At 50.2% G+C, this 8,610-nt stretch overlaps 1 pseudogene; it reads right to left on the bottom strand.

The window, feature by feature from the left end:
- Window positions 1-1,372: 1,372 nt before the first annotated feature.
- LOC123408328 lies at window positions 1,373-2,923 on the bottom strand (annotated as a pseudogene).
- Between the last annotated feature and the right edge of the window lie 5,687 nt (window positions 2,924-8,610).

The following is an 8,610-nucleotide window of genomic DNA, read 5'->3' as shown; positions in this document are numbered from 1 at the left end:
GAAAACTTAAGAGAGAAGGATGATGAGGAAGAGCTTACTGGTTGTGCCGCCGATCTAGCCGAAGGGGAAGCAGTTGGCGGGCTGGCGCCCTGGACCATGTCGCGGAACACCTCGACTGCAAGCGGGAAGCCTTAGTCGGCTGTCTCAAGATCGGTGTTGAGCAGCGGCAGGGCGAAGATGTCAACGTGGTCCACGCGCAGCTTTGAGACAGATTCCTTGAACACTCCGCCGCATGCCAACAATGGGTTAGCGACGACAATCCCTCTTCAGCCAGCGGCAGGACAAGCAACTGGATCGTTTGCTCAGAGCCATCCGATCTCAATGCGGGAAGGGGAATGAGAAGGGAGGGTCAGTGGGCGGCGGAGCTGACGACCAAACCGCTTCTGTGCGACTGGGTGGGTTGGGACTTGAGAGAGGACAGGTGAGATCGTGGCTGTGGGCATCGAGAGAGGAGGGGTTGGGGATCAAGGAGATACATGTGTACGGGGGCGTGGGTGATGACTGTTTTTCTTTTTGTTTTTTATTATCGGGAAAACAAAAGCGGAAAAATCTGGGGTAGCGATCTCAGGATAGCGAGAGGGAATGCGTCATTGGTGGGAAAGAGGTGGTCGAACCATCACGAGAAGAATAAGTATGCCAAAAACATTGTCACCATAAATTTCTAGGGAACGATATCAAAGCTTTAGCCTCTGGCATTATAGGTTGACTCTGCAACCTTTTTTTTTTAACTCAAATGGATGCATCATTCCTTCTCCATATATGTCTGCACTTGCCGCACACAATCCTTCCATGATGCCGCATAAAATTTCTTATAGTAATAATGGATAGTGCAGCTTATGGTGAAAGTGCACCTAAATTCCGGTGAAAATGAATCATCATAAAAACACGTAGCTACTATAGTGAATTATCATGTTCTCAAAATTCCGAACTATTCATCGGCTCCAATTTGCCATGTTCTAACCTAAACAGTAACCAATTTGATGCTATTATGAATGAGAATAAATATGTGACTTTCCAAAACAAAGATAATTGTACTTAACAGGGCAATAACAAGAGGATAGCAACCGGCTTCCTTTCTGAACTTAATGTTGGCATTGTTGTTGCCAACCTGCTTGATTAGGAAGCAGATTTTTCTTCTTCTCCACAAGCTCTCAATCCAGATTAGCATAAATCATCATCATTTATCCTAACCTAAAAAAAATCATATCAACCAAGGCATATGAAGCTTGGAAGAAAAAGGAGGGGAACTTTGGAGTTTCTATCTCACCATAACGGAGAGCTTCTACATAAGGATGGCATCTTAGCTAGGCATATAAACTAAAAAATAGTCATCTATACAGAACTCATAAAATTACGAAAATGATAAAGCATTCTAGAAGCAAGTTGTGTCACTCATTAGCTTGGGAGCATTGCTCTCAAAGAATTTCAAGAGGTTAGGATGGTTGTCAAGGTTCTTATCAAAAGTAACAACTTTCAGGGTGCTGCTAGCATCAATGAATTTCTCCAAAGCAAAAACATCAAAATCCTCCAAAAGATCACATCAGTAATCTGTATGAAGTAAGAACAGAGATAAACACCCCCTTGGTTCCATATTAGTTGTCACTAAATTGTACAAAATCAGCAATGACTAATATGGAACAGAGAGAATAATTATTAGTTTACAGAGCGAGAAACGTATACCCTTGCTATCAAGAATGAGCTCATCAAATGGCTTCAATAGCCTAACCAATGGCCTCTCCACTGCTGCATCACCACGTGGAGATGGTTGGCATGCACAGTGTGACCAAAGTCATAATCAGAACGCAGCTTCTCGACAACCTCAACGAAGTTCGTAAACTCAGTGCCTCTTAATTCCGTGAAGACAACAACCTATACAATTGCCATCATTACTTACTCAACAGACATAGAACATCAACCATGGCTATATGACGATTGCTATATGAAAGTAAGAATAGACAAAAGAAGAAGCTTACAATGTGGTTATTGCCATCTTCAAGGTATAGTAAGTAGCATCTTCAGGTGCCTTGATCTCCTTGAAAGCAGGGTGAACCTGCTTCTTCAAGTACTCAACAATTCCCTCAGCCTCCCTGGGCCGCCTGTATTCCTGGATGTTCTTTCCTCTGTTCCTGAAGATCTTAAGGGTAGGGAAGCCTTGGACCTCGTACTTGCCCGCAAGCAGCTTGTTCTTCTCATCATTGGCATCAACCTTAGCAAGAACAATCGTTGGGTTGTGCTTGCTCAACAGCTAGGCGCCTATAGGCCGCCTTCTCATACTGCAATAGCACACAAGTGGAAATTCAACGAATGGGGTCAATAAATACAACATATAGCATAGTGCTAAGTAAGTGGTCCAAGGATGTAGAAGAATTACCTCTGGCGCTAGGCTCTTGTAGTGTCCACACCTTAAATAATCAATTTTACAAAATTAGCAACGACTTTGACAAAATTTAAACCAAACTAAGTGAGATTATACTGAAATAAGTCGAACATGAAGAATCTGCACTACACAGTTACAGTATAAAGTTGGACACACTAGAATCCCAACCCAAGAAACTTTAAGCCCTCGAGGAACTTCAAATCCAACCCAAACTACAGAGGAATCAGCGATCCAGATGCACAAATCACCAAAGCCAGATCCCCGTGGTCCGTAATTCACGAATCTGAGACCCCTCAAAACCGACCATGATCTAAACCCGTCGTACCCGCATGAACACTCCACACGCGTATAGATACTAGAGGTGAGGGCTCACAATGGGGAGTAGAACTCGACGAGGATGAAGGGGTGCTTGGCGATGGCGTCATCGAAGTTATCAGCGTGCAAGGTAAGCACGACCTCGGGGGCTGCGGCCTCCTCCGCGGCAGCAGCCTCCTCCGCCCTGGCCTCCTCCTTCGGCGGTGATAGCAGTGGGGTGGCGGTGGGCATTATCGAGCGAGAAAGGCAACCCTCTCCTCCTCAGTGCCTTGGCTGTGCTCCTTCCTCTCTCTGGCGCGATGATTTTTCGCAGGAGAGAGATGAGATCGGGAACGAGGGGTGGGGGTGGTGCGTGTTTGTCTGGTTGCAGTTTTTTTCTAGCGACAAGGGGTGGGAAACATGGACTCGTTCTCTCGTGCGGCGGGATCTAACGATTCTTTTTTAGTTCGTGCGATCAATGGGTGGGACGAGAGGTCGAACCATCAGCACGACGGCAGATCCCCCTTTAATAGTAGAGATGTTGAGGCATCAACAAATTGGACATGGGTGGGCATATATGGAATTGGATGCACATGCACCACCAAGTCCTTGCTCCCGGTCATATGGTTTGTGGCTCCACTATCGAGTAACCATGATACTCCACCGGAAGCAAACTCCTACAAGAGATTAATGCTTGGATTTAGGTACCCATTCTTGAATGGGTCCTTTGATGTTAGAAACACGGGTCTTAGGAACCCAAATAGCCCATTCAATGTACTCATAGTAAGAACCAACAAATTTATCATAAACATGCCCATCACTAGCATGACATAAAACATAAGGGGGGTTAAAGTCGTCGGCTTTGTTGGTAGAGGTGGTTTTGCCCTTCTTGGCATTATCACCCCTTCCTTGTTCTTCATCTTCTTATGAGTACTCTCACCCTATTTGATAAAAATGTCCTTGAGAGGGGTAGATAGACTTGGGTGCAAACCCAAGACCCTCCTTTCGTACAACTTCCTTTTGATTACTCAAAAGGTCATTTAGGTTCTTCTCGCCTTGGATGCATGACACAAGGCCTTTTTCAAGTTGTTCATTCAACTTAGCATTCTCCTCCACAAGATGCACATTCTCACAACAAGGATTAGTAGCACAAGCATTATCAATTAGAACAAAAGGAGGACAAGTAGAAATCTCCTTGGTTAGTTTTACCTGGAGTTGATCGTGAGACTCCTTAAACGAGGAATGAATACCTTTCAAGACCTTGTGGGCCTTGTCAAGTGTGTCAAATTCTTCCTTGAGTCTATCAAGACCAACCCCAAGTGCAACTTTCTTGAAATTAAGCACACGGGTAAGAACAATAACATGATCAAGATCTTTTTGTAATTTACCATGATCAACGTTGTGTGACTCCTCAAGAGCGAAATGAAGAACACACTCTTCATCTAGAGCAATGGATAGTTCCGCAATATCATCGACATAATCACGACCATGTACCTCCAACTAGGAGATAGTATCCTCTTGAGTCTCAATGAGATCGTTGGCCTCGCCAAGTTGTTCCAAAAGAGCAACAAAGTGGTTCTTGGATTCACCTTTGATCTTACACAAGAATTTGTCAAACTCATTCTCATCAAGCTCGACTACTTCACTATCATCAACAAAATCTAAAAATGAAGGATAAGTAGTGATAGTGGTCTTGATGTTGGGGGTTACCTTATTGATACCTTTGGCCATGAGGCACTTAGAGATGCGGTTCTCATTGGTGGCGCCGAAGAGAGACACCTTGGGAGAGGAAGTGGCAATGGAGACGGTAGCCGTTGCCATCCCCTCGCGACCTGTATCATCTTCGTCATCATCGGAGGTGTACTCTTCATGGGCCACCAAACCCCTTGGAGGAGTCTTCTTGGTGAAGATGTTGTTGCTTGGGAAAGACCTGGCTTTGTATTTGTGAATGATCTTGCCCCCGTTGTCTTCCCTCTTATCATCAGGACAACCAACCACAAAGTGACTCACATTGCCACAATTGTAGAATATCCTCATTCGTTGCTTGTTCTTGGACCCACTTGAGTTGTGCTTGGAGAAGTGGGGACTTGAGTTTACCTTGTTGCCCCAAAATTGCCTTGATGTAAGAGCCATGTGCTCGTGATAAGCATACTTTGTGTCTTCGGGGCAGTTCTCTTCTTCCTCTTCCTCTTCTTCATCCGAAATGACCTTGGCTCTCAAGGCAAGGTTGGGTGAGGGTTTCTTCGACCGAACACGAGCAAGAGCATTGTTGGCGGTCTTGTTCATGATATTCATGGCAATGAACTCATCCAACACTTTGCTTGAGGTCAAGGTGTGGAAATCCGTCCTTTGACGAATGACAGAGGACATGGCTTTGTTGAATAGCATGCTAGCATTGAGAAACTTGCGCTTGATCCAAGTGTCATCCGTATCCTTTATCCCATGATCTTGGAGAGCAACGGAAAGAGTAGTCACTCTTCGATAGACATCACGGGGGTCCTCATCTTCTAGCATCACAAACTCATCGGCGTCATCAAGAACCACTTCAAAGTTGGACCATTGAATGCTTGAGATCCCCTTGTACAACACCATGATGTGCTCCGAATAATCCTTTGCACGGGTGAAGGGGCGCAAGATAGATAGATCTTCGGGAGGAACCGCGGATTGAAGGATGAAGAACGCAGAATGCTTGTATTGATTGTCCGCCTCTTCTCTTCGAGTGAGGTTGTTTGGATCATGCGGGTAGAAGCCTTGTTCGATGATTCTCTAAAGATTTGTTGAGCTGTGATTCAAATGAGACTTGATGAACAGACCCAATTAGCGAAGTTACCTTTAACAAGTTTAGGAGGACGACCAAGTTTATTAATATGTGGTGTTGTGGGGCAAAATGTTTGTTAGTTGCCGGCTCCTCCTGGCCAGCTGCATGGCCCGCGCCAGCTAGGAGCGTTGTCGTCTTCCCTCTGGTCGGATGGATGGCCGCCAACCGACTAGGGACCACCCATCGCATCAATCCCTATGATGTGACGAAGGCCTTCGATTAAAGGCGAAAGTACCTCAGCTCGGGTACGCTGGAAAGCAATATGCATGGCTACAGTGATGGCAGTCGTACCGCTGACCGGTGCCAGCTACAACCCGTCAACCGTGTACAGTACCCGCATGCTACCACCCACTCCATTACCTGGCCCGGCGTGGCTATACTGGAGCCGACCGTACCGCAAACCGGCGCCGGATCCCGCAAGACGACGGCTAGCATACCGTTCGTGCCTTGCGTGGGGAGCACGCACCAATCTTGTGGGTCAGCCGGCGGGTCCCATAGCCTGATGGGACCTTACAGCAGGCGGGCCCCACCAGCAACAAGACTGATCAATCCTGGTCCCATTGGACGGCTGTAGAGGCTGCCAGCTCGGCCCCCTACATTGTACCTTATATCCATTTTGTAGGTCGGGAGGTTCGTCTATAAAACCCCCTGGGCCTCCTCCATGCAGAGGGTCGGCCAATATTACGCACCCACACGCTCATACAGGAGAGATAGATCGCGAGCCGGCTGCTCCATCTTCCTCCTCCGTCAAACACATCAAGGAGCACATTGTAGTTCTCTTGGTTCATCAACCACTCTGGCGGGACTAGGGGTATTATCTCCCACGGAGAGCCCCGAACCTAGGTATATCATGCGTCTTGTATTGCTAGTTACCAATCTCGTTCTCGGAGCCCGTCGGTGTCACTTAGGTCCTAACCACTCTCGATAAGCCTACCCATGGCATATGTTGTGAGAAAACGACGATAGTTGGCGCCCACCATGGGGCCGTCCGCGGCACCGGTCGGAGTTACGCTCTGGGTGGGACCCTTCGCCAACTCCATTGGACGCCTCGCGTCCGGATTGTTCAGCACACCCGTGGAGCCTGCCCCCGTGGAGGCTTCCGCGACATTGATCATCGGCTCCACCTTCCCTACAGGCTCCACCGTCAAGCTCACTAGCGAGCCGCACGACAGTGGCGTCGCTCCTGACATCGCTCACCTCTGTGCCCTCTTCGACAATCTATGCCTCGACGACGAGCCTCGCCACCTTGGCAGGGACGTCGACATCGACGTCCTCTACGCGCACTTCAGCGGACTCAGTCTTGAAGGTGCGCCTGCATCCGACGAGTACCCCAGCGACGTACTCAATTACAACGATCCACTAGCATTCACGGGTTCTATCGCCCCGCACGACGTCACCATCTCCTCCGACCTAATGGAGGTGATGTTGCAATCTCCAGCACCAGCTCAGGTCATGCCAAGGCCGCGGCTGCGCTTCGTCCAGGTCCTTCCGACCCACTTGATGCCACCCTCATCGGGCTGACTATTCCTATCGCCCGGACGGCTAATCCGCCGTTGGCTAGAGCCGAGCTGGAGGAGGGCCGCAAACAGCTGCTGGTGGAGGGCACCGCCCTCGGAACTGCCAATTGCCGGATGGAGGCCGCGCAGTGCGAGTTCAACTCCGCTTACGGCTTCACCCCGGCCGCCGATGGGCCCAACCGACGTGGTGATCTCCGCGGTCGCGGTCAGGTTGTTATCGAAATCTTAGGCGGCAATCTGCCCATCTATGACACTCATGCAGCCAACATGCGGGCCTCCTAGGCGGACCTTGATGAGATGGACGCCCTGGAGGGCGAGGAGCATGTGCTCCAAGAAAAACGTGTCAAGGACCTCCTCGCTACCTCCAACGAGCAACAGGGTCGCCTTGCCCGTGCCCATGCTTTCTCCGTGTCCCCGGGTTTCGACTACGAGGGTTACCAGATTCCCAGCGGCTGTTGACAGGCTCACCATTCTTCCTCCCCTCATGGCTCCGGTCGGAGGGCCGAGGGAAGTCAGGGTCGGCGCTCCCAGCGTCGAAGCAAACATCAGGCAGTATCCAGCTATCTCCGCAAGCCGGTTGGAGATGAGGGAGGCTCAGTCCATGAAGTTCCCTCGCCTGAGCAGCGGTGGAAGTCCCACACGTCCATGCCTCCTGTTTGACTTGAGCTCGCGGCTCGGGTCGGTCCCCGCGTCCCCCACAGCGAGAACGATGCTCGCATCCACCTCCATCGTCTGGCACAGTCGGCCCTCCTGGAGGAGGAGGGTCCCATCGGTCTGGTGTGCTTTGGCCCCCGGATCCGGAGGGAGTCGTTTCCTTCGGGCTTCACCCTCCCCCGCAACACTCTAGAATACAAGGGCTTCGCCAAGCAGGAGGATTGGCTGATCGACTACACCACCGCAGTCGGCGTCGCTCGGGGCAACAAGCGCATAGCCATCCACTACGTGCCAATTATGCTGACCGGCTCGGCTGGAACTTGGCTTAACAGCCTGCCAGCCGACAACGTCAACACCTGGGTTGACTTTGAAGAGGCCTTCGTTCGCAACTTCACCGACACCTACAAACGCCCTGGCCTCCCCCGCGAGCTGGCCATGTGCGTCCAGAAGGCCGACGAGCTCCTCCGTGATTACGTCATGGGCTGGACGGAGTTGCACAACTCCTGCGAAGGAGTGCATGAAGTATAGGCCATTCAGTACTTCATCAAAGGGTGCCGAGACGACACCCTTCTCAAGCACAAGCTCATGTGCTCCAAGCCTACATCTTTGGTGGCACTCATGGCCAAGGCGGACCAGTACTCCACTGCCAACTCCGCGATGCGGATCAAGGTCAGCACGACGGACAAACCCGTCATGCCGCCTGGTACAACCCGGCCGACTGGTGACAACCGAGGCGGGAAAAACAACAAGCGCAAGGCGGATCATCAAGACCGGCGACCTGGGAGCAAGCAGGTGGCGAACATAGAGGAAGAGTTGCCGGCTACGCAAGCCGGCGATCAGCAACAACGAACCGGCAAGAACACTTGGCAGCCCAAGCTCACCTTCGAGTAGATGCTCGACGCACCCTGCAATATGCACACTAGGGCGAAGCCGGCCACCCACATGCTCCG

This window comes from Hordeum vulgare, chromosome 7H (assembly GCF_904849725.1).
Source record: "Hordeum vulgare subsp. vulgare chromosome 7H, MorexV3_pseudomolecules_assembly, whole genome shotgun sequence".
In the NCBI taxonomy this organism is placed as follows: Eukaryota; Viridiplantae; Streptophyta; class Magnoliopsida; order Poales; family Poaceae; genus Hordeum; species Hordeum vulgare.
This window is presented reverse-complemented; position numbering and strand designations above follow the sequence as displayed.